The sequence below is a fragment of the Lepisma saccharinum genome, chromosome 1 (genome assembly GCF_977018435.1).
Source record: "Lepisma saccharinum chromosome 1, izLepSacc3.1, whole genome shotgun sequence".
In the NCBI taxonomy this organism is placed as follows: Eukaryota; Metazoa; Arthropoda; class Insecta; order Zygentoma; family Lepismatidae; genus Lepisma; species Lepisma saccharinum.
In genome coordinates this window covers 41546351-41573989 of record NC_139229.1, presented here as the reverse complement: position 1 = coordinate 41573989, position 27639 = coordinate 41546351, and the positions used below count along the sequence as shown (strand labels likewise).

The following is a 27639-nucleotide window of genomic DNA, read 5'->3' as shown; positions in this document are numbered from 1 at the left end:
AAAATCAATAACAAGCGAATCAAACGAAACGATCTCCCCACATTTGTGTGAAGGTATATAGAATTGGTAGCTAAACTATAAAACTTTATCCCCCCCCCCAAAGAATTCCCATGACACAAAGTAAACTAAGTAAAGGATATTTTGAGTTTTGTCCCTTTCTTGATTGATTGATTGAAATTAAAATCGTGTGTGCGTCAGCACTTAAACCATTTTGCACCCGTCACATTGTACGAGCCCCAGACCCTTGCCATAACTGAAATAAAGACATGTCTGAGGACTAAAATATTCTTACCTGAGTTAAAGGCTGATGCTGTAAAGGGGCACTCAACACACTTAAGGACAAAATACAGAACAACACGCACACAGAGGATTATACTGGCCATAGGGCTAGACACCAGAGCCTCGTTAGCCTGCTAAAACAGTTACCAGTGTGTAGAAATGAGGTTGAGGTATTTGAGTGCCTTAACAGAAGGTCACTCCTTGACAGAAGGCCACCCCTTACACGCACACTCTTTCTTGAGATTAGTAGCAATATATTATTACCCTTAGGGTCTGATTCAAACTTTATGTGAACCACCTACTCGAATTTAAGAATTTAGCAATTAAAAAGAAAATCAGCTCAGAGAAACACCAAACGTAAAACACCAGATAGTTTACTGCATAACAGGTTACATACATAAAAAGTTACATACCCATATAAATATACATACATAGAAACAATGCAATAGCTAGATGCAGAATTTTCTAAGTCTACAACTGACTCACGAAAAAATTTCAACGAATTTCTAACACTGCATCATCTTCAGAACAAACAATCAACTGTGATGTTGTGTTTTAATGAAACAAGTAATCTTTTAATTATTAATGTTGCATACATTTTGAGCATGTTCTTAGGATTTAGGAGGATAATTCATTACACAAGGAGTATTACACTTACCGCAAACAAGCTAGAACCAGTCGAAACAGCTACTCAAACAGTTTCATCTATGATGCCGCCACGCCGTAGTTCACATGGCTGCTGCTAGTTTAGTTCATTCGTGCAAATGCCACCTACACCTGTCTAGAAATCGTTCTGTGTGTTGGAATTCCATGCAACGAAGTCCCCAATCGCTGTGGAATGTGCATTTCGTTTGAAATTTAGAAAGGGCCCACCTAGTGACAATTCAATCCGTGCGTAGTACACACAGTTTAGTGTATCACGTTGCTTGGGTAAGCGTAAATCAACTGGTCGCCCGTCTACTACCTCAGAAGAAGACGGAGAACACGTTCGCACAAGTTTTCTGCTAAGCCCAAAGAAATCAGTCGCACGTGAAGCTACAGAACTGGACGTGTGAAGGTTCTTCGTAAACATTTATGCTTCAGACCATATCGAACTAAACTACTGCAACAGCTGTCCGATGACGATCACAGGCGTAGGTATGACTTTTTATTGTGAGTTCTTGAAAAGATGGCTGTCGATGATGACTTGGTTGACACGATAATTTTTAGTGATGAATCTAAGCTTAGCTGACCAACTAAACTGCCAAAACATGCGCATATTGGGAAGTGAAAACGCACGTTACTTTGTGGAACATGTGCGTGATTCATAAAGATTGAACATGCTCTGTCCCCTGTTTAATCTCCCATGGACGAATTCTGTTTCGCGAAAAGAGCAGTAACAGGATTTAAATATCTGAATATGTATAATTGTGGCATATGCCCGAATTGCGTGATGACCCGCATTTCGTCTATGAGCAGGATGACAGTTCATCCCACTTCCATCATGATCACCGTCATTACCTGGACACAGAACTACCGGGCTATTGGATCGGACGTGTGACACCTCATGCTGCCACCCCTAAGATCACCGGACCTCACACTTTGTGACTTCTTTTTGTGGAGTTACGTAAAAGACAATGCGTTCGTCTCACCGCTGCCACGTGATACGTACGAGTTAAAAGGCTGCTTCAATGCAGCGGTAAACACTACCAACAGGCCCATGTTGGAAAGGGTGGGGCGTGAACTGGAATGTTATGTCGACGTCAATATGGTACCGTGATACGAGTATGTATCGAACATTTTGGTAAACATAACATATTTTAGTTCCTCTTTCGAGTAGTTCTAGTTTTGTTGCGTTAATTTCAATACTCTTCTTGTAATGAATTATCCAAACCGCGAAGAACATTATGAAAAACCCTGTACTTTCCGTTCAATTATTGGGAATTATTGACAACATAGTTAGATACACTGCCCACTTACTGAGGGCTATTTACAACTTGATTCAAGTCTTATGGTCTCTTCGTGGGAGTGTTTCCAACTTAGCTGCATCTACTGTTCCCTTGCTTAGATATATTTTACACCTGGTATACTGAATTTAGTAACATCTACCACATGGTTACTAAGTACTGTCACGATATTGGGAAATTCACTGTTTACTTGATTGGAACTTCTATAATGTAGATCTTCTTGATTACACTTACTGAATGCCTCAACGTTCATACCCACTCCATTACCAAAATTCCTGACGACTGTTAGTGCATATTTTAACAACTTTGATACGTATCAGGGAATATTTCAAACGTTACAACACGTTAGTTCTCACAGCCGAAAACAAACACTGCTTTCATTATTTGCGCATATTATTTGTTTGTTTCACTAACTATCTTATCAAACAATATCTTCGCTTTCTCCATTACGGGAGAACAAACGTCATCGGTCATCTTTCCTATTTCTTCATATTTTTGTTTGAAAGTTTTCTCCAGGTTCTTACAATCACGAACACCTTTCTCTATCTTGGCAAATATATTTTTCGGGGTGATTTTCATAATATCGCAGTCCGTCTTTTCTTCTGCAAATTCTTCCTCACCGTCAGTTGACTTATGCGAATTATATCTTGACCTTCCTCCTTCATTCGTTTCTTCGTGAGATGGAAGTCGATGAAACCCAACGTCTGTTGCGTCGTCAGAACTAGAAGATTCCACTCTCTCACCTGCAAAATAGGGTAAGTGAAAATTGATTTCTAAATTTCGCTTTTATTTGGATTAATATAGAGTGGACGAAATAAATATCCAAACATCTAATATATGATCTAAATTCTAAAAATATTGCATCTGAATTGCCACGAAAATTGATGGCAACGGGACAGTCATTTTGGTGTTAACCCTGGCTTACCCTTGCCGTACTTACCTGAGAAGGGGGTGGGGACTCACAGGCCCACACTTCTTTAAATCACTAAAGTTCAAAAAACCATTTTGATATTCAATCGCCCCTTGCTTTCTTGTTTATATAAGTTTAGTTATTTATAAATTATAATAATTACAAATATTACAATCATTAATAAAAAATAACTAATTATTGCATGAGTGTCACACACATAATTTACCAATCTCTAAAACTCACGAAAACCATAATAATTATTTTTGTGAATGGATCTTTGTTTAAATAGGGGCAGTTCTTTATTAATTATAATAATTACAAAAATACCATCATTACCAACGAATTGTACATTTTCACTGGCATGAGTGTCTCGAATAACACGCATTCAAAGATGGCGCCTGAAAAGCCCTCCAAGTGCATTTTCACTTCTATTTACATTACATTTTTGCTTTTATGAAAGAAACTAATACAGAATATTGAGAACACCCTAGGGAACAATGTGATTTATTTTCATTTTATTACAAAAAAATCACAGTTGAAATATCGAAAACATAAAGATGGTGGCCCTGACATTCCCCTCCCACGCTTCAGTATGCTAGGCTTAATGTTGAATTGCAGCTGTTTACCATTAATACTTTATATTTTGTTCCATTATTTGTTGTCAAGCCACAACAAGTACAGAGACTTTTAACACTCTAATAAGTGTTATGTAGCACCTAATAGGGTGTTACACCACTTTGGTGGCGATTCAGTTGCATATGTTTCTCAAGTGTACTCACCATTTGATAATTACGGTCTTTTACTATTTTATTTTTCAAAATTTAAATACAGTTCTCGTTACATTTATTCTGTCGACTAGAGCAGAGAAATTGGTTAAATTTCATTTTAGTGTGTTGAACAATGGTGGGCTTGTTGAGTATTCTGTCATGAACCAATATCTATTGCTCCCGCATATCTCACCCATATTAATAAACTACAACTGCGAAATATTTAGCAGAAGAGAACACATACAGATTACAGGTAACTAGAAGTAAAACTTTCTTTGCTGAGTCATTATTTTGAAAAAAAAAATGGCATGTCAGCCCTAGCGTACGCAGCCCAAGACCACAGAGTGATCAACGAAAGATTGGGACACACACTGTTAAAGTCTGTATCGAAGGTATGTTGAACCCCCCATTTCCTTCATTAATCCAGCCCTTGATTACTTCCTTCCATTCATCCAACCTCTCTCTTTCCACATCTCTCCCTGGATGTCTCGAAAGCAGAATAGTAGTAACGCTGGAATTTCAAAAAGGAGGGGTCATATACAGGGCGTCTCATAAGTAATAGCACAAACTGACACAGGTGAAAGTACACGATAATTAAAGCAAAAAAGGCTCAGTAAACATGGGTCTGCAAACGAACCGTTTTTGAGATAATCGTAAATGTGTTCGAAAGAATTCGAAACTCAATGTAGAATTATTGCATTCAGATGAAAGGAAGACACTTTGAACACCTCCTTTAACAGGTACGAGTGTACAGTAATTGTAACGTCGAACTTACGTACTAGTAAAGTAGTGCTGTATTCCTTGTTAAAGTAAGTAGAATGGGCAATGAGATCTCCTGATTTTTCATACTGTATTATTGGTATTTTACCAACTAGGACGACGTTTACAAACTCTGAAGTCAGTAACGGCTTGTACCCACATATTCGCACACATTATTAGCATTTTAGCAACTAGGACGACGTTTACAAACAATGAAGCCGTGTACTTTCACCTCTGTCAGTTTGCGCTATTACTTTTGAGACACCCTGTAAAAAATTTATATTTCAGTCCCTAGGTTCATATACACCGTGTCAAAAATCTAAACATAAACATTGGTTACCCCGGAACTTGCGGATTAGGTCAGTCCCCGTTGTGTGCTGTACAGTTCACAAGTATACGAAGTAAGAAATGATCACTTGTTTTCATCAGTTGTGCGACGACAGACTGACGATAGTCAAGAAAAGTATTTGCTCAAGTTTTACCATGAAGGAGTGAACTTGTTGAATCGTTTGGATGAGCTACTCCAGTGCAGATTATTAAAAAATAACGTTTCTTCTTTAAAGATAACAAAAGTGATGTGATACGTTTCAAGTGTTCAAAGATAGTTCGACTTGCATTGTACATTTTCATACCCGAGGCTAGATGGCAGCACTAATTATAGTCTAATTACACGTCTATCTTTTCTACAACCTTATTTAATCTCATACGCTTGATCATACGGAATAATTTGTTGTTCTCATTGCTTGACAATAAAATGGTGATTTAATTAAGACTAAACCAGATATTTTTGTTTTGTGACGTGAAGGTGTTCATAGATTTCATCAAATAATATTTAAAGGTAGCTGCCACATTAGTTGTATTTAACTCACGCTAGTTCTACGTCCAGGGCCTCGTGAAGCGTATTTAACTCACACGTCTCTTTACCTTGGGAGCCTCGTGGCAACTCACGCTACCATTCTATAACATACAACAACATACATGTTACATCAAGAATGGCCCCGTCGAAAGGAAGCTGCAGATAGTTCGTGAAAATATTTTTTAGTGATATTGTTATTGTTACAATTAATGCAAACAATGTAAAAAGCGTGGATAAATAGATGTACATAAACTTCTTTATATTTATTTTTGCCTTTAAATTTCACTTAAATCTGACAAGTAAACACCAACTCAACAACAACAACAAGTAAACAAAAATACATTTTCACTCATGAACAGTTTTCAAGTTTTTCCAATTGTGCATTTGGCCTTGAATTATTGCTGGCCAGCTCCTCAAATGATATCGAGACAATAGTATAAGACAGAGTAATGTTACAAATAACAAAATACTAAAAAACAATAACAATGCTAAGAAAAAAACAATAACAATACTCAGAAGAAAATAATAACGCTTAAAAAAATAATAAATACGCTGTGAATCAAATATAAATCACGTGGCGTGCAACGTAATAATTAATTGATTCCAGCGCCGTGTGAGTTGCAAATGACTCACACCTATAAAATAATTAAAAATAACAATTTTTCATCGAATCAAGAAACATATTGCTTTCAACGTTTTTATTATATTCTTGTAATAAAACATCCTGGCCCCAGGGATTATTTTATAATATCGAGTGGCATGCCATTCATATACAAGCAATGAAAACAAACAAATAACATTATGACAATAATAATTGCATAGATAGAGAGTCATCATTTTGAGGTTTCAAACATTAAAATTTCATCAAAGGAATGGTTTCAAATTTCATATTCCCACTTTGCCAGTAGTAAATTTGTATTGCTAACGTAAGAAAAATACAGGAATTATCATTTTTCATTGAAATCCGAATTATATTTAATGTAGCTTTTTCATATTAATATATATTTCAACATCTCGGTTATGCTTATGGGGCCGCTGTCGCTCAGGGAGTTGTAATGGAGTTTCATAGGATACGCAAAAGTATTGGTGTACTGTATCTTAGAAATGCGAATTGCATTGAATTCAGTACTCTCGAATTACTAAAGAACATGTACTTGCAGTGGCGTACGCAAGGGGGGGTTACCGGGTTTAAACCCCCCCCTTGAGCTTTTGAAATATTATGGAAAATGCTGTAGAAAAAATTAAACATGGCTAATTTATCACAGTCAAAGATCTGCGACAGTAATAATAATAATAATAATAATAATTTGAATTATTATTCCCATGCAGCATGAAGAAAAACACAACATTCCAAACACAATCTAAGCGGCCGCAAAGTTCAATTTTGCAATTTTTTTTTGCAAAAAGTCGCGCAGTGACTCTCGCGAGAATTGTGAAAATTCCTTGCTTCGTCGCAGTGTGCCGACCTTATTGCAAACGTTCTTCCCGGTACTGATTTCACATCCCCTTGTGAACTCTCAAGTGATGCTGAGTCTACATCCACATCATTAAATAATGTTGAAGGGCTTTGTGAATCACCTAGAAGTGATAAATGTGTTGGAATGTCTATAAACTTACTTTTCAACGAAAACATAGACTCAGTGGAATTTGGCAACATGTATTCTCGCGCTTCATCATCATCATCATCATCATCCTGGGCGAGTTCCATAGGTAAAGGTAATGTAAATTCCCCCGTGCATATAGCACCTTGCCATGAAGGCACACGTAGTGGTGTGGTGGGCCCCAAAGATTCTCGATCTCGAACTATTTTGCAGGTGATGTGATCAGCACCATGCTCCGGCAGCCTTCATCCCCCAGGGTTGCTCTCAGGTACCCATTGCTATGAGGCTGGGTGCGGAGACAAGGCTGGATAAATTCCAACCAATTCCGGAAATCGAACCCGGATATCCCAAGAAGTTGTCAGACTAGACCAGCGCGGCTCCTTGAATGAGTTTCATATTTTCATTATTTCAATAAATTTAATATATTTGCTTGTTTTTATGGATTTTCTTCACACTTAAAATGTCTCACTTATCATATACAACCGTTGACTAGACAATTATTTTGTAACAAAGAAACAAAAGAAATGTAATTTTGTTCTATTTCTTTCATAAATAGCAGCCGCATTAGTAGTAATTATTAGTAGTAATTAAACTAATTAATTAATTATAATAATTATTAATTTATTTATTATTATTAATAATTAAAGTATAATAAAACAATGGTAATGTGAATTTGCAGAAAGTTTTCTAAATAACACCCCCCTTGATGAAATCCTGCGTACGCTACTGTGTACTTGCATATCACTTAGAGAAAAAAAACATTAAATATGTTCCCTATTAGACTATGCATTTCCTTCGGTTTTTAATTTTAAAATATACATGTCTAATCCATACACAAACTCAGACGTGAATTTTCATCTCTTTTTGAGGTAAGGGGTTGATGATTTTATCCCGGTATGCATTTTAAAGTGTTTATTCAGGAATGCTCTTACACTTCCTGTATTGGAAATTCATACAGTAAAATGACGTCATGTGGAGGCAATAAATACATCCGTCATATGAGTTGAAGAACTGCGAATTAAGAAAGCTGTAAATATGAGGATGATTAAAATAAACTTTAATCTACCACAAATATTTAAAGCGATACTGGTATACTGCAATTATGTACCCTCTAAATACAAAACGATATAGTTTTGTTCTCTACTACAGTCTGGTTCCCCATAATTCACATACTTCCAATACATTTAGGTGTATTGAAAACTCCGTTCTTTACCTCCTCCCCCATTTAACACTCAATACGGATACTACAGTTTGTAGTTCCTGTGCTTGAAATAACTGCAAACATGTTCCCTTCCTATAAAAACGCTGAGTTAGAAACACGTGGTGAATGGTAAAGGAATCCCAAATCCCGTCCACGTAGATACGCATTTATCATCACTTCGAATACTTCGAGACAGTGTAAAAGCAGAAGTATTACATGTTCAATTAAAAAAAACAAAAACACTTTGCTTATAATTGAATCCGTTATTAAAGATTATTATCAGATTTCCCCCCAAAGTTTTCCTTATTATTGTAATTGATTTTTAGAATGAGTGCATTATCAGCAAGATAACTTTGTGGATGATGATTCAAAGACAATTTATCTTTTTGCGTTGTAGGTAAGAGCGATACTTTTGTTAATGTCGGTAGGTAAATATATATTATCATTCATCTGATAAGTCTCAGGACGCAATAAAAAATCAATTCCCTTCGCATTATTTTTAATAGTACCAACCGTTTTGACACTGATTAAATATCTTGTGTGAGATATTGATAATACGTTCAGCAAATACAATAAGGCTTCCTTGAGGTTATCGCCAACTTCCTCATGGCATCATTTATCTAGAAGCTAGCATGCAATCCATAAGTAAACAGCTGCACATCACTCGTCTTTTGTTTGGGGCAAATGTTGTTATTCTTCTATAACATGCGTTTTTAATATTCGCACAGAAACAGCAAACCACCAAGCCCGTTAGAAATTCATTGTAAAAGTTACATAATTGTGTTAAGTACAACGAAACTTCTTTTGTGTCGTAGCTGCAACAATCTAACAAGACAAAATTGTTCTGCGGCAGAAAGTTTGATATACATTTGACATTTTTTTTCTCTGTTCTACTGCGTAATTTACAATGCGTTACTATGCAGTATGCTCAGTACGTACAATTAACACATCATGCAGAGAATCGGAAACACAAAGTATTTGTAATAAAACAGCATTGCAAGAATTATTCATCTCCTTTAAATGTAATAGAACATCAAGAGAAATTATTTTGTAATTATTTCTTTCCATATCTACCTCTTGGGTAGATAAGGGTTAATGATAAACTTATGAAATGAGTGGATCGGGATGCGAATATTTAACACGTTAACTGCCATGTGAGTTCTATTTAATTCAAGCTACTTCTACGCCCGGGGCCTCGTGAAGCGTATTTAACTCACAAGTCTCTTTACCTTGGGAGCCTCGTGGTCCACAGCCAACTCACGCTACAATATACATGTTACGTGAAGAGTGTCGCCGTGGACAATATTCTGCAGTGTGTTCGTAATAATCTTATTTAGTGATGTTATTGTTACAATTAATATAAACAATTTAAATAGCGTACATCAAATGAATAGATGCACATTAACTTATTTTATATTTATTTTTTCCTTCAAATTTCAGTATAATCTGACAAGTAAACAAAAAAAATTTCATCCTTGAACTGTTTTCAAGTTTTTTCCATTGTGCGTTTGGCCTTGAATTGCTGCTGGCTAGCTCCTCAAACGATATCGATGCAAGAGTACACGGCAGATTCATGTTACAAATAACAAAATAATCAATGCTCAGAAAAACAATAACAACGCTAAAAAAACGATAACAATGCTTGAAAGAACAATAAATATTCTCTGAGTCAAATATAACTCACGTGGCGTGCAGCTTGAGTTGCATAATGCATATATAAACCACGCATATAAATTAATTAAAATAATTTAGATTAACAATTTTTTATCTAATCGCCAATCAACATATTGCTTTCAACGTTTTTATTAATAAAACATCGTGGCCCCAGGGATTTCTTTCTATTCTGGCAATCAGCGTGTTAATCTCTGGCGTCGTAACGCTGACCACTAGGCCACGGAGACCGAAAGTCACTAAAACTCACCACCCATATAATTCCGGTAGATATTGGAGGACATGAATGCATTCCTGTCCAACGTTACACATCCCTACTGCCATTCTCGACCACCCATCTTCCATTCAACGTATTAAAAAAAATGTTTCAAAAGGCAATTCAGGCAATTGGCATGTCAAAGTCATGAGAAACATTCTGAAAAATCTTATGGTGGAATCCATTTTAAGATATTGTGAGTCGTTTTCAAGTTATTGCATATGACATGACCCTGGACTGCATTTGGCAGACTAACGAGGCTCTGGCGTCTGGACCTAGGGCCAGTATAATCTTCGTAGGACTGTGTGTGAGTGTGTGTGTGTTGTCCTGTGTTTTGTCTTTATATGTGCTGAGTGCCTTTTTACAGCCTCAGCTTTTAACCAAGGTAAGAATATTTTAATCCTAAGAAACGTGTTTTATTTTTGTTATGATAAGGAGCTGAGCCCCGTATAGTGTGTCGGGTTCAAAATAGCCTAAGTGTTGACGCGCCCAAATTTTTAATTCAAACTCAAAAATAAATATAAAAATTCTGCATATGGCATGTTACATTAGGCAAGAGCTTCACAGAACCTGTTCAACATGACGTCTTTGTTGCCGACCCCCGTGGCGTTGTGGTTAGCACATCGTACTACGACGCCAGGCGTCCCGGGTTCGAATCCCTGCCTTGGGATGGAAATTTGTGAGTGTTCATTCATCACTTTCATCATGTCATCACTCATCCACATCTTCGCAAATTAGCCAAAAGTGACACAAAAAGCAAAGTAAAATCAAGGAAATCAATGAATCAATGACGTCCTTGTTCAGCTACACACATCCACAAACGTCATTACCAGTCCATATGAGCCAGCTTGAGCACATACTCAGTCGTCTCAGTGTATTGATGTTACATACAAGAATAATGTGTTCCTGCATACCGAATTTGGATTAACATGACTTTTTACATAACTCCATAATGTAAGCCTAACGAAATTAAGAACTGACTCCCACAGCCCAATCCAATGACTAGGAATTGCTGGCCCAGTAGTGTAGAGTAATGAGTGGGTGCCCAATTCTGCTGGAATTAGTCGGGGAAGTCACCCGCTTGATTCAAGACGCGTGTGAGGATGAACTCTGTCAACGAAGATAACTTACATCAGTTAAAGCACCACAGACAAGAACTCCGTGTATTCTCACCAGCTCATTACTTTCGGTACACCGTGCATCCTATATGGTTTAATTCAATGTGGATTGATGTCAATCCAATACCGCGTATTATGGCGATTGGCCTATATCACTGGTCAACATGAAATTTGTTACAAGGAATGTGAATGGTGTTCTAAGGTAAGTCGATGGTGCTGAATTCAAAAATGAAATCAGTTTTTTCCTGTCGGGCTCAGTTTTCTTGTTACACACTAACCTGTACCTAATGCAATTCATGAAAATTCTGCCTATATCTGTGGTTTAACCTATATTTACTCTACAGATATTGTTGAATAACAGTCATTATATGACAATAGAATGACCAACACGTTCCTAAGGCCTGGGACCTTTCTCCAATTGCAACAAACCAAATTGTGAATAAGAGAGAGGCATGGCAACACTGTCGATGAGTCATGTCCGAACACGTAGAATCGCAGTGTTGTTTGTTGTCATGTGCGTCTCGCATTGTGAGTTCTGACTTAGTGGGAAGTGACTGCCTTTGATTAGGTTGTGATTTGAAGTTTCAGAAGTCGTGTGTAGTGTTAGTGCATAAGAAAATGCCTCGTACCTGCGTAAATAGACCCAATTCACTTTGTTATATATGTGGAGAGATGACATTTAAGTCACAAAAGCGACGAATTACCCCTCTTATAAAGAAGTGCTACGAACTTTATTTTGGGTGTAAAGTTGGGGACCAAGACAAAACATGGGCCTCCCACATATGCTGTTTGACCTGTGTTAAAAGGATCACGTCACATGTCGTTTGCTGTTCCCATGGTTTGGAGGGAACCATCAGATCACAAAACAGACTGTTATTTCTGCCTGACCAAAATAGCTGGAATCACGTCGAAAACAAGGAACATTGTGCAGTACCCAAATTTACTATCAGCCATGAGACCTGTATGTCACAGTGAAGAATTGCCGGTACCAAAGCCTCCTGAGAATGTGACTGTGAGTGAAGATGAATGTCGTGACCAACATGGGGAAGAAAGTGCAAGAGGTGAAGAAACTGCTGACCCAACATTTAAAGCGTCCGGTTCATCAATGGAGCCACACTTATTGTCCCAAGGTGATCTGAACGATCTTGCGCGGGATTTATATTTGTCTAAGCAACAGTCTGAACTTTTAGCATCGCAACTGAATGGTTGGAATCTCCTCGCTTGCCATACGAAAGTCTGTTTTTTTCATGACCGCCATAGAATTTTCTCAGAATATTTCTCCCACGAAGGAGACATGGTTTTTTTGTAATGACATCTCATCCCTTATGGATTGTCTTAGCCATGAATACAGTTCACACGATTGGCGTCTTATCATCGATTCCAGCAAAGTTAGTATGAAAGCTGTACTTCTCTATAATGGAAACAAATTTCCATCAGTACCAATTGCTTATGCTGTTAACATGAAGGAGACGTATGAGAACTTGAAACAGCTTCTGACAAATATCCAATATGAGAAATACAATAGTGACATATGCGGATATCTGAAGGTAATTGCAATTCTGCTTGGTATGCAGCTTGGGTACACAAGGCATCACTATTGTGTAAAAAAAATGGCCTCTTCGCAGAGAATTAGTGCCTGGAAAGAAGAATGTGGCAAACACTCCTCTTGTTGACCCCAAAAATGTGTATCTCCCTCCTCTGCACATAAAATTGGGACTAATTAAAAACTTTGTGAAAGCTATGGACAGAACTTCACAAGGATTCATGTACTTGCAACAGAAATTCCCAAGAATCAGCGATGCCAAAATTAAAAAAGGAATATTTGTAGGGCCTCAAATAAGGGAATTGATGAATGACGGGAATTTCATTCAACATTTAACAGATGTTGAAAAAATGGCATGGTTGTCTTTTACAAGTGTATGTAAAAAGATAAAGCAGAGAAGTATCGCAATATTGTACATGGACTAATTAGATCATACCAACGTATGGGATGCAACATGTCTCTCAAATTACATTTCTTGAATGATCATCTGGACTTCTTCACAACTAATCTTGGTGCCGTTAGTGACGAACACGGTGAACGGTTTCACCAAGACATTGTTCTAATGGAAAACCGGTATCAAGGCAAATGGTGTGCCACAATGCTGTCCGACTACTGCTGGACCTTACGAAGAGATGTTCCCGAGGCAAAGTTTCGTAGGAAATCAGGAAGGAAACATTTTTAGATATGTTTATACACTTTCATGTTACTCATTTGCTTCATTCCTTTGTATACTGACACAGATTTATTACCTTTTACGTTTGTAGCACTTTTGTGAAAGCGAGTCCTTTCGACCAATACACATAGAACATAGGCTGAGGTAGGAAAATACAAAAAAACATTTTTACAGGAAATCTGAGCCCGATGGAGAAATTCTGAAATTAGATCTGCATTCAGGGGCTCATCAACTTCTAGAAACAGCTTCTTTTGTTCTTGTAACATTCACAAATATTTTTTTTGTAGACCAGTGATTCAGAAAGAAGTTGGCTTCATCACTGAACAGAATCGTGGTTGCAAAGGTTGGTCACTTTCAAGTTACTGCAGGATCCTCTCGTAAAACTAAAGATGCGAGCTGGATCATCCGCACTCATATGATGTAGTATTTGCAGTTTATATCGATGTCATAAGTGTTGTGACAGGACGCAAAAAAATGGAGCTTTGATTGAGGTCACCTTCTTGTGTTAAACGTCGATGTTTTTCTTTTTTTTTTCTTTTTGCACAGCTAAAATTTCCAGGAGGTATTAGAGTTTTTGTTATAACAACAACAACAAAAGCAAATATTTTTGATGTCTATTACATACTTTAATGAGAATAATATCGAAAACACACACAAGAATGAAGGATAAGTCTGCCACTTAGTTTTGCAGGCTCTCCTTTATAACCAGATAGGTTATACTACTTTTTGTTTTAGTAATATCGTAGTTGTAAAGAGAGAAAAGAACTTGGATTAGGATCTGGCAACACTAGCTGTGCCAATGGAAGACAGGGGGTGCTCGTTCGGCGGCGCAGATCGTATGCGCAGTTGTCCGTGGATGCATGACGTCATCATCGAAACACTCGGCACGGAAAAGGCTGGTTCCTTATGCAAATATTGAGAAATTTGGCAACGAATATCTTCTAAAATGTAGTAGCAAGGGAAAAGTTAAAACTTTTACTGTTAAGATTCATCCTTTCTAATCAATTTATCACAAAGTTGATTCAAATGTGTAAAATGGTTTTCAAGAAATCGTGTTACGAAGGAACCCCTGTTTTGTTCTCTCCAGGCTTCCAATGTAAGGAAGTTTTAACTTAAGCGAGTTGGATTTATTTTTGCTCTATGTTTTGAAATAAGATTATTTTGTTCTTGTCAACTGAAATCATGCCTAAATGCTATGGAAAGCTGTGAAAACTATTATCAGAAAACTAACGGAAGAAATCTAAAATATCACAGCTTGATTGATATAAAAAAATGCGAGATTGCCCATTTTTGTGAAAAAGGCATTGTGCGAGATCTAAAAGCAGAACTTTATAATATTGTATGTAAATGTAAGGGTGTAATAAACGTGACTGCTTCTCAGGCACGTATCCAAGGGGGGGGGGGTTAGGGAGCTCAAGCCCCCCCGAAAGTTGTCGGTTTACACTAGATAAAATGAGATTTTTTGTTTCTTGTCGTGTCAAATAAAATAATGTGACGTTAATTTAAGGTGAGAAATAATTATCGAGGAAAGACGGAGAATATTCTATAACCCTTTTATTGATAACAGCTCGTATCCAAGGTGGGAATAAGGGGGCTCAAGCCCCCCTTCAGAAAATTTTCAGTTTACGCTAGATAAAATTAGGTTTTTGGCTTCTTGAATAATATGGTGATAATTTGAGAGAGATAATTATCTAGGCAAGACGGAGAATGTTCTATAAGCCTGTTATTGTTAATAGCGCGTATCCAAGGTAGGGATCAGGTGGTTCGAGGCCCCCCCCGCTCCCCAATGAAATTTTTCAGTTTACACTGATAAAATTAGGTTTTTGACTTCTTGAATAATGTGACGATAATTTAAGGAGATAAATAATTATCGAGGCAAGACGGAGAATGTTCTACGGACCTTGTTATTGTTTATAGCGTGTATCCAAGGTGGGGATCGTAACTCGTGGACTCCCCCCACCAGGAAAGTTTTCATTTTACACTAGATAAAATTAGGTTTTTGTCTTCTTGAATAATGGGACGATAATTTTAGGAGAGAAATACTTATCAAGGCAAGACGGGGAATGTTCTATAACCCTGTTGTTGATAATATTGCACGTAAACTTTTCTTACGCTTTCGGTGTTGTTGTTGCGAACTTCAACACTATGTAGAAGAGACTTGTCAGCATTTGGAAGGTGCACAACAAAGGTAGCGCCGCAGGTAGGGCGATTCGGATTCATTGTTAATTTTTTAATCTCTGGAAAGCGCGAGAGGGAACGTTCTTGAAAAAGAGAAGGAGTCGAACTACTGGCAATATTTACGAATCATTTTATCTCCGAAACGTTCTAGAATGTAATGAGGATATTAATACGCGGCTTCAATTTCCCGGTTGATCTGTACAACAGAATAGGTGCAGACTTCAGATGTAAGTGTGACAATTCATACAGTCGATTAGTGATCAGTCAGTGTCCATTGGTTGCTTTATAAGATCTAGTGATTCGAAAATGAAATGGACTAAATACCGTAAAGTAACGAAGTCTACCACTAGTTCCAGTTCGGGCCCAAAGCTAAAGACATTGACGACAGCGGAACTTCGAGTAGTGCTACGAGTAGTTCGGGTCAAAGGACGAAGAGATCAAAGGTCTCTCTCTCTAAAGTGAATATTTCGGCAGTATCGGGCTGGGCATTGGAGCGATTTATTAAAAAAGAAATAAGCTGCACAGATCAACTGAAAATCAAAGTTTTGAGTGATGATTTGGTTGTGCCAGGACCAAATTTTGTGTATGCAGCCCGAGAATTTCATGGCATAAAAAAATACTTTTGTTTAAGGCTACTGGGTTCGACACACACTCAACAGACAATTTTGGACACTTGCGAGTGCTTAGGCATGAATGTGAACAATTTGGTGGGTTTCGGCTTTTATAAGAGCTGCAAACATGGGAGGACAAGACACATTAGTGGTGTTCAGGCTCGAATGAGAGAGAAATATTCGTGAACTGTCTGATTCCAGTTCCAGCACACAGTTTGAATCTTGTGTTGTCGAGTGGATTGTGAATTCCGTGCATGTGTAACACCTTCGTAAAAACTCTTCTGGTACATAGATGTTTTGATGCCTGATGAGAAGAAATGGACAAACATACATACTGAGATGGTTCCGGCACACAATATTAATGCATGGAAACAGAGGAGTTGAGTGGTAGAAAATGTCCCGATTTCACGTTCTGATTAAAATGACAGCCTTAAACAGTGGCGACGATTTAGGAGATAGTTGCTCCCCATTATTTTGCCTCCACACTATCACACTATGGCCTCTTAATGCTTGTCTCCTTGTCTACCCCCCCACACATATTTTGGAACCCAATTGCCACCACTGGCCTTAAACATACAATTGTGATACCCCTTTAAAAAGTAGTGTTCAGCCGCCGCCCCGAAAGGATTTCCTGGATACGTGCCTGCTGCTTCCCGTAAAATATCACTGCAGTCTCCACGTTCTTCTTCACGTTGTTTTTTTATATATATATATATATTTGTCACATATTTGTTTTAATTAGTATTGTGCTCGTTCCGCCACCTGAACGCAGCAGCTACGGCGCAAAGGGCAGTGTAGTTACACCGGAAGAAGGCTCGGAAATGTCAGGCTTCAGAAGTTAACTCATCCAAATTAAATTAAACAGGTATGTGCTCTCTCTAAATTTAAATCATAGTTCACAAATAATTTGATTAAAAGTTTTAAAAGTATCTGTTTTATTTAATAGCGTATTAATTGGTGCATTCTTCTCCAGCATAGCCATAGGCAGTGACCACACTACCGGGGGGGGGGGGGGCAGGAACGCCCCTCAATTCTCGTTCGACAATTTCTCTCTCTCTCTCTCTCTTATCTGCCCCCAGTAAAACGACAAAATAAATAAATGAATGCTTTTTTAGCCAAAATATGCAATTTTGTGTCGTATGTAACGGAATAATAAAAATGATTGCCCCGGGAAAATATGATTTACCCCTCCATCTTTACTATTGCGCTGTCACTAGCTACAACATATTTTGATTTCTATTGTTCCCACATATTTATTTTAATTTTAGTATTGTGAATCATATTCCACTGTGTTACCTCACGTAGCAGCCCCCCCCCCCACACACACACACGTACGACTTCAGTTGTAAGTTTTAGACTAAGCTTGTCAAATATCCACTTATATCTTTGTATTCTTGAGCCATTAAAAAAAAAATCATTTCGCCCCTTCTTCTGGACTATTTCATAGGAATGTTTTCCCACTGGAAGCCCCTTTGCAGATCGAGATCCGGGGCTATAGCTTTCCCAAGCCACCGTCCCCTCCAAATACTCTCTTGGCCTCATGAAAGACAAATATATGTATTTCTACGAAATATTAATTTGACTTGGCAGTTTCTCTTTTCGAACAGGAATAAGTTTTAAATTTTAATAGCTTATAAATTTACACTAGCAATTTTGAGTAAAGGTTTTGCGTAACCCTTAGAGTACATTTATAGACTGCAAGGTCAACTCCCGATATTTCAGATATATTAATAATTTTCATCACAACGTCTCGCATATTAAAACATAGATGCCAATTTCTGTTTATTTCCTTGTAATGCTGACCTCCGTGGCGAAGTGGTTAGCACAACGCTTTACGATGCCAAGTGCCCCCAGGCATGGGTCTACTTTCCTTTCTTCAATTTCATCATATCATCACGTATCCTCATCTTTGCGATTAGCCATATGTGACAGATAAGCGAAGTAAAATAAACTAAGTCTATTAATCAATTATTTTTTTAAACTCTTTAATTCTTCTTTAGCATGCCACGTTTTTGTTAAAATTATATTACGATTTGTAAAATGACGAAATTCTAAAGGAGAACACGCAACTTTCTTTGTAGCGCATCGGTCAGAAAGTTTCAGGAATATGGATTTTCAAAATACATTTTTTCACATGTACTTTGCCCCCTTTTAAAAGTAACGCGTTTTCAATTATGTTACTAATCATTAAAAGGATGCCTCAATACTATCTTGGAGGGTGACAATTATTATTTTCCCCCTCCTAAAAGTAATAATATACTTTCGCTCTTTGAATCTCCCATATAAATGCAAGGGGCCGTCTGCTTCAGCCGAGCTCACTGCTTCTCCGGTGACGTCACGCGTTCGTGCAAGGTCGGCAATCTTCGGATGGCTTTACCTAATCTCTATATTCCTTGAATGGAAGACGGATCAGAAACGGTTGCGTGAAGTTTTTAGTGTCACGGACTTTCATGATAAATAGTTATCTGGAAAAATGTGCGATCTTCTGTGTAAGTTGGCTGTTATTTATATATGTGTTTAGTACATTAATACATCATTATTCTATAAAACTAACTGTTGTTTCTTGTGACTTGAATAGTATTTTGCCTGTCCACGTGTGAGTTGTACTTTCGCCATTTACCTCCTACTCGCTGTTCCGAGGTAAAACAAATCCGGTAAGATTTGATTGAATATCGCACGTGTTTGTGCCTGTATCCGGTTACAAGATTACGAGGACTCATTTACACATTCGTTCGTGTAGATGAGGCGTTAGCAGTGCTAAGTGATTGGTGAAATAAGGGCAAAAGTGGAGGCAAAATGTCACACGAAAATGTTAGTGCGCTTAACAGCCAACAGATGTCAGTGAACGACAAGACGTTCATGACTGTTGTTCTCGCCTCGCGGATTGAAGCGATAGAAGACAAAGTTAACATTCAGGAAGATAGGATTAGCGAATGTAAAGTGGAATTATCACTTTACTATACCGGAGACACCTATCAATGATTTATTTCGCAATTTTTTACATTGCTAACGTACTATTCTGCATTGCGGAACATTTCTTTAGGCGAAATAATGAATTTCTAACAAAAATAATGTCTATTTCTTGTTACTAATTTCTAACAAACCATCCACGGGTAGCCCCAAAAACCATTGACGTTAGCCCAAAAATTCACGATAGCCCCACGAACCATCACGGGGACGAGGTATGCCTACTAGGTTAGGTTAGGCCTGTTAGGTTAGGTTCCATTAGCACTCCTTTTGTTTAATTTAGCATATATTTGTGCTTTCGTGCAGAAAGCAAATGGCAGCAGCAGCAATAGCGCGTCGGAAATAGATTTTCGTAGAAAACCACATGCATTCGCATTAAATGGATCAAAACTATATTCCCGAACATCAACAACGCTACAGAAAATTATTTGCGTAAGTACTTTCTCCTAAAAATTTGAAGAAATCCGTCTCGGGTATAGTAAAGTGTTACCATCACTTCTAAGCAGCGACATGAAACAACAAATGGATACTATACGAAATGAATGTTCACAGTTATTGTCCGAAGTGAAGACGCAAATATTTCATCAAGTTGCTTGTCACGTGACCAAGCTGGAGGAATCCATGTTGCAGCAGTTCCGTATGTTGACCTTGAAGTTGCAGCCCCCTCAGCATGAACGAAGGAACGAGTGACAATGGAACGCGCAGCGAAGGATCATCCCGCAGTTTCTCGTCCCGGAGGAAATGTAAACAATGGATTTGCAGCAAGCTTTAACCACGATGATCGATCGTAGTACGCAAGCCGACAACAATATTTCCTGTGTTGGTGAAGTGAGTGTAAATGCAACAGGTTATGTAAGTGATACTTTATTATTACCACAAGTTTCTGCGTCAGGAAAAGAGCATTCGTTTTTTATGCAACGAGCTTGTGGCAATGTGCACAGCGCTAGCATTAGCACAACCAGTGAGTTAATTTATTCGCAGGCAAAATCAGGCAATAACCTGCGATATAACACTCAGTTATCCGCCTCGCATGCTGATAGTTTTAGAATGAGTGCAAGGTGTGGTAATTCTAGTAGAAATCCTTTGCCTCAATCTTTGAATGGTTGTTTTAATGATGCAAGAATGGCTGAGGCATATGGTACTTGTCATGCATATTGCACAATAGTAACCACACCGGCATGAGTACACCATGTGTGGTTAATCCTAACCTCTCCATTGGTGATTGTCAATGTCATTCCGACATAAACAATGCAAATAACATGCTTTTCAGTGGTCGTGCTCACAGTGGCGATTCGCACGTTGACACGTTTTGTGTCAAATAGTTATTCTAGTCCGAATTTTGTTTCAAGCAATGTTGCTAGTATCCAAGCTGTAAAGTTTCATAGCCAGCATGTGAAAATGGATCCAAGCAGTGAATCGCCAGTGATAGAGCGTGAGCCTGATAACATACAAAGCAAGCTCAGCCATGTGGATGCTGATAGTTGTAGTAATAAAAATAGATCGGTATTGAGATCACATGCTAAAAAACAGAAAAGGGCATGTGAACAATGTCATGGTTGCCAATTAGTATCAACAACTTGTAACAAAGATAGACATGAAAGTTCAAACTTGCTTCATACTGCCAATAGTCATGTAGTAAATGCTGGTAGGAATGATCATTGTCTTCATGGGTGTGATGCAAGTTGTGATAGTTGTGATTCAGATGGCAGCCTCAAAAGTAGCATTAGTAAACAATGTTTTCGTAGAAGTAAGATTAGATTTAGTGATCTAGAAGCATTTCAAAGGTTCGATTCAACTGACAATAATGTGGTTCCTAGTGAGTGGTTAACAGATTGTGAAGAATATCTCTCATTAATTGGGGTTCCTCGTGAAGATTACTTGTTATGCATTCCCCACATGCTTACTGGTGTCAGCAAGGATTGGTTCAGACAACATAAACTGAATTTTGCATGCTATGCTGATTTCAGTGAAATTTTTTTGTCATTTTTCCAGAATGAATCATGGTTGGGAAGTTGCATGGCTCGTGTGATTAATAGCAAGTATAATAGGGACACTCATGGAGATATTGTGAAGTTATTTTGGTCACAACAGAAGCTTCTCAGTATTGTGCAGCCTAATATGGGGGACTTCCAGAAACACATTCAAATAGTAAATCAGTTGCCTCCTAAATTAAGGGATCACTTGCTTCTTCAGCCTTTTGTATCTTTGCTGCTATGGCTGAGTCCATAGCTAGATACGAGGCAGGTAATATTGGAATACATAATGATTCACGTAATTATAAAGAAAATCAATCAAACTTTAGTTCAGGCATGAAGTTGCGATCTGGCAGAATTATAAATGTCTCCAATGTTACTGCTGGTAAAGATCATGTGCGCAGTGGCAAAAGCGATAGTTCTGATTCAGGTTCAAGCACTCAGAATAGTGGGAATAAGTCGAAGTCATCTGTTAAGTTTCCTAGGCGTAAGTCTCGTTTTGCTCGGAAGAAGCAGGAAAACTAGATAGTCGTCCTTAGCAAGTGGGGGCGGGGAACGACCGTGGTTTTCCCACATCGAAGAACGATAGCTTACAAAAGGGGCGCCCGATGCTTGAAAAATATCAATTGCTTGGTGATTCATTTTTTGTCAGGTTAGCACAAAATAAAATGCGATATTCGCGCGACAACACATTTTCGCGTTCTACATCCATTGGTTTATGTCAAGGGGGTCAGCAAATAAATCACTTACTCCAAAAAGTAAAGGGAAATACAAAGTTACCATCCCATATATTAGTATTCATTGGGGGTCAATGATATGTTGCAAGGAAAAGACTTATCTCACATGAAAGAAGGTTATAAAAGAATAGTAGACCTTCTTGAAAGTCAGGTTGAACGCATATTGTTGTGCACACTTCCACCTATCCCAAGGCTATTGGAAAATGGAAATGATGCACTATGGGAAAAATGGGAACAATTTAATTTGTTCATATCTTCGTTAGATAATGGTGATTTGATTCAACTTGTTCATATTGATAAGCTCTTCTTAGTGAGTCGTAGGTAAATAGATGCATCTCTTTTTGAGGAGGAAATGGGTTATGGTCGTTTTAAAAGAACCGACAAAATTCATTGGAACGATCAAGGTATGATTGTTTTCTTGGAACACTTGCAAAATTTAGGTTACATGGAAGGGATTTGCCTCGAAACCCTATAAAGTGTCTCTTGGGTAATGGCTCAGAAAATTGTATTATTTGCCACGAAGTATTGAAGTTTATTTCAAAGGGTGCATTTAAGTCTCGTTTATCACCTGTTCTAAAAATAAAAGTAGCTGATTGCGCAGGTAAAAGAAAACAGAAAACATGGGGAGTGATACACACATTTAGTTTTAGTTGTGAGATCTCAACGTACCTGTAACCTTAGAATTAGATTTTTTGCATGCACTGGAAACTACCTATAAGTTTAGAGATATGCACTTGTTGGCAAACAATCCATTCAGTCTAGTGAAGTTCCTATCTTTGTTCTTAGAGTTTGGTGAAGAACTGAAGTGGAAACTAGAAGCGTTAGTATACGCACAGGCTAATGGTATTATAAATACGAACATGTAAAATTATGCAAGTCAAAATGTATCAAATATTAAACAATGGAATAGTGATGATTCCAGAAAGAGAGAACATTTAGCATCTATTCCTCGTGATGTATTAAGAAGGTATAACTTGGATCTGTAATGGGTGTATCAAATCTATTGTGTGTTAAGGTGCATTTAACGTAAAGCTCTGTTTATCAATGTATCAATATCAATGTTAGTATATGGGAAATATTTGTGAAAATTTATTCTCGTTCAAGTGTATCATGTAAGAATTTCTTTATGGATAAAACGAATTCTTTCTTTAAAAAGGGGGGTTATATAACCAGATAGGTTATACTACTTTTTGTTTTAGTAATATCGTAGTTGTAAAGAGAGAAAAGAACTTGGATTAGGATCTGGCAACACTAGCTGTGCCAATGGAAGACGGATCAGAAACTGTTGCGTGAAGTTTTTAGTGTCGCGGACTTTCATGATAAATAGTTATCTGGAATGTGCGATCTTCTGTGTAAGTTGGCTGTTATTTATATATATGTTTAGTACATTAATACATCATTATTCTATAAAACTAACTGTTGTTTCTTGTGACTTGAATAGTATTTTGCCTGTCTACGTGTGAGTTGTACTTTCGCCATTTTACCTCCTACTCGCTGTTCCGAGGTAAAACAAATCCGGTAAGGTTTGATTGAATATCGCATGTGTTTGTGCCTGTATCCGGTTACACCTTTTATAACATCATTTGTTTCCATGATATGAAAAACTCAAATTGCTGACGAAGGCAGAATTTATTTTATTTTAAAACATAAACTAAGCGTTACATTTCAACCTTCTAGCAAGGTCTTCCTCAGACTCTGTACCAAATACAAATGAAATAAGGTACAAAACAGGAAGATATATATACACATAAAATCATATTTTATGTTTTAAAATAAAATAAATTCTGCCTTGAGGCTTTCCTTGTCTCTCTCTCCCCCACTACTTCAGACCCCTCTATCTCTATCTAACTCTCAATCTTCTTCTCTTTCAAAAGACCATAACAGATCCACAGCAATAAAAATATATGAACAATAAAAGTAATACAATAATACAGATATATATAATTATGAACTCTAGTTGAGTTATATTAATATAAATAAAAAATAACAAAAACGTACATATAATAATACAATTTCAACTATTTTTGTAATTTTGGGCTATTGACATTTTTTACCCGTTGGTAGGAATTACTTTGTTACTTTATAAATACCAGTATAGCCTATATATGTATGTATATATGTAACAAATGCATTTCCTTACATATGTTTAATAGTACATATTTTCATAATATTTAGTAATATATTGTATATGGCATAACAATATATATGTACATCATACAATATAATAATAATAATAATAATGTATAATAAATAATTCACACATATACATGTACATATACATATATGTACGTATATATGTAAATAGTTCGTGTGTGAATTAATTCCTTTCCCCTCCCTCGCCAGACTTCAGTAATTTCACACCCTGAATTTCAACACTGCAGTATGAGTAATTGGTGTCTCAGGGTGTCTGCGGTTGAGGTCATCTGGAATTTCCTTTGTACTTCGTCCAACACAATCCAAGAGAGCGTCATTGGACAAAGTCATCTCGTTGCACTGCATTACAAGGGACGAACTTTGATGAATGCCATGCAATTAACAACGGCGTTCTCTATACCTAACATGCAATAACTTGAAAAAGATTCAAGGTATCTGAAAATGGATTTCACTATTACATTTTTTCAGAAAATTCACATGATTCTGATGTGACACTTGCTCCTATTCCCACTGTAAAAAGTATGATGACTCCAAGATGGCGGATCTAAGACAGCGGACAGGGCACGTAACGTGTGTCGTTGATGCAGTACTTCGTCCTTTAGATACTGCATACGGTTCTATTCATGTTCTGTATTTTTTAGAAATTGTGGTTTCACACTTTAGAAACAAACTGTGTACCCTCACAATCACTTCAACAAAAAACCAAACACCTATTCGATCTTTACTATTTCTGGTTTCCAAAACGCCCCCGTACATAATATTAGTTATTACTCTACACTTGTGGTCACTGCATCATGAACAAATCGTGCACAACAAGGGTTTGTTATTCAATGGACCTTAAGTATACAATACGCTTGGATGTGACTCCGTACCAAATGGACAGTTTTGAGAACGAAGCGAAAAAGTAATATTTTTTGAACTGAATTCTTTGCAAACTGACAATGATGTTAATTGCATAGGGGCTACACGAGTAAACAAGAGCAAATCGAATGGCACAATCGATTGTGGGACTTTAACACAGCAACTTTCGGTTCGGTCTACATGTTACCATAGGTGGGCAAATCAAGTGCATACTTATTTTGCTTTTCTCATTTTGTTTGTCACATAAAATGTATCACATGAAACTTAACAAAGACGAAAGGAAGAGTTGTCTTGACAAAGTAGTTTTTTTTCCAGATCCATTCGATAAGCAACCAAAAAGAAATGCGGGATTATTCCAGAATGACATCGCGCTGCGATTTACTGCGCGCTGTCATATTTCTACACATTTAATAGAAAGTACACAAGACAGGCGTTTACGGCATATAATTGATTGATTGATTGAGTTGGTGTTTTAAGTCCACTTTATTCACAGTAAGGCTAATCTGGACTGGACCTACGGTTTATAGTGGAATCCGAACCACTATGTGCCTCCACCGGGTATTGAACCCGGGACACCTTGATTACAAGGCTACGACGTTATCACTACGCCATCGGAGAGGCCCGTTTACGGCATATAAATCTTTGGATGTCTACAATAATGGTTCAGATCAGGACTGAAAATTTTTAAAATCAAGACGTTCGAGACATAGAAATTAGTCATTTTTCTACTAAATCTGGAAATGTTCGGTACGGGAAATATCAAACATTTCTGACACACTATAAATCCTGAATTCTAAACACTAACTCCCCCCAAAAAAAGTGATTGTTTATTTGCATTACTGGAATACAAATCCCCAATTTTCAGAAACTTATAGCGCAGAAAACATGGAGAATAACCAGTTCTGAACAGTTCGAAATTTCTCAATTGTTCGGGTTCCCGAAATAGGAAATCATTTGATCGGGATGACAATCTTTTACCTGTACCAGTACCGACTTTTCGAGATTCCACTCACCAGCAGCGATTACTGGAGACTCTACTGCTGTTTGTCGGCTTCCAATTTTCATGCCTGGCAGCTTGAACACAATAATTTCAGCGCCCTACAACTCGAGGAAATTAATGAAGGGATATCTGTGAAAGATTATTTAGTCCCGATGGCATTTTACACCCTACAGCCACACTCCGTTTAGCAACATTTTGTGAGCATACGAACCGGAAGTTGTCCTACTAAAACTATGGCCTCTGTGCGAAAATACTTCCTTTCGGTGGATAGCACCTGTAGAGCACGGGGGACCAGACATTGGGTTTTCCAATGTTTTTTTAAGCTCATTATGCGACATTTAATCTTCGCGCTTGAGGCTTCCTCGTCCCTTCTCCATACAGGCGAGCTCCATGACGGAGTAGTTATCACAGCGATCTACGACGTCAGGTGTCGCGCGTTCGAATTCCGACGTTGGCATAGTGTGCCTCCATCATTTTTATCATATTCTCATCATCGCGATAAACCAAAAGTAGCAGATAAACGACGCTAAAGAGCAAAAATTAAATGAAATCAATGTCCCGTGAGGCGTTACCCCCACACCCCCTATACGCCTTCATGGCGTGGTGCTATGCACAGGGGAGCACTTTACCTTTTTTTTTACCTTCTACATGCAGTATATCAATGGTTGAAGTTTCATTTCGTCATCATTCATCCCCATCGTCATGATTATCCTACAGATGGGAGGAAATTGACATAAATTAAGAAAAATTACATTAAATTTTTCTCCCTACAATTTCCTCTATAAATATTCAAGTTTTTACTTTGAGAGAAAATATCCAATATTCACCCACACTAGACGATGTAAATATTGAAGTACTTTTGGTAGCTCGATCTTTACACATGTCGCCCCTATAGCTCTGGTAATTTATGGGATAGCGAGGGACATGGTCGCACACTACATAAGGGTACTCTGAATTTTGAACATGTAGATTTCGTTCCTACAATACATTATTTTCAAAAACACTTTCGAAACTGTTTGAAAACGTTATTTTCAAAGGATGATTTGTCCTAAAATATATAACTCAAACTCTGCTTGTTTTGGATATTAATTTGTGTGTATTTTCCTTTCGAAAATGCTGATACTGATTATCATTGAACATTAAACGGGGATTTGAACCTTCAATTTCGCGTACAGGATAGCCGCATCCCCAAATAAATCAATATAATGTACTATATACTTCATACATATCATTTAGATATTAGTCCTACTGCATTAACAACATCGTTATCTATATATTCAATGTAAATATACAGGACTACTTACGATGCGAGTCAATTGTGTTGCACTTCCCACATGAGCTACCACCCACATCGCCCATTTTGCTTCGAAAGAGAACTCAATCGCCAGTGCATTATTTGTTTGCTAATTTCACAATGCATTATCAACAGATTAGATAACCTTCTTGAATTTCCATGATAACAACTTGGTTTTCCTCATGCGAAAGAAATGGAATAAGAACAGCTTGACCAAAACAAGAATGCCCTTGTATCGATGTGAAGAAGGAAAAGCGAGAGATGAAAACAAACGACTGTGCACT

General features: G+C 37.6%; 1 long non-coding RNA gene across 1 annotated transcript; it reads right to left on the bottom strand.

Annotated features, from left to right (window-relative positions):
* Nucleotides 1-832: 832 nt before the first annotated feature.
* LOC145990491 (uncharacterized) lies at nucleotides 833-27419 on the bottom strand. The gene is made up of 2 exons (XR_014441983.1): nucleotides 27366-27419; nucleotides 833-2968 (listed from the first exon to the last, which is right to left on the bottom strand). It is a non-coding gene; the product is annotated as an uncharacterized LOC145990491 (long non-coding RNA).
* Between the last annotated feature and the right edge of the window lie 220 nt (nucleotides 27420-27639).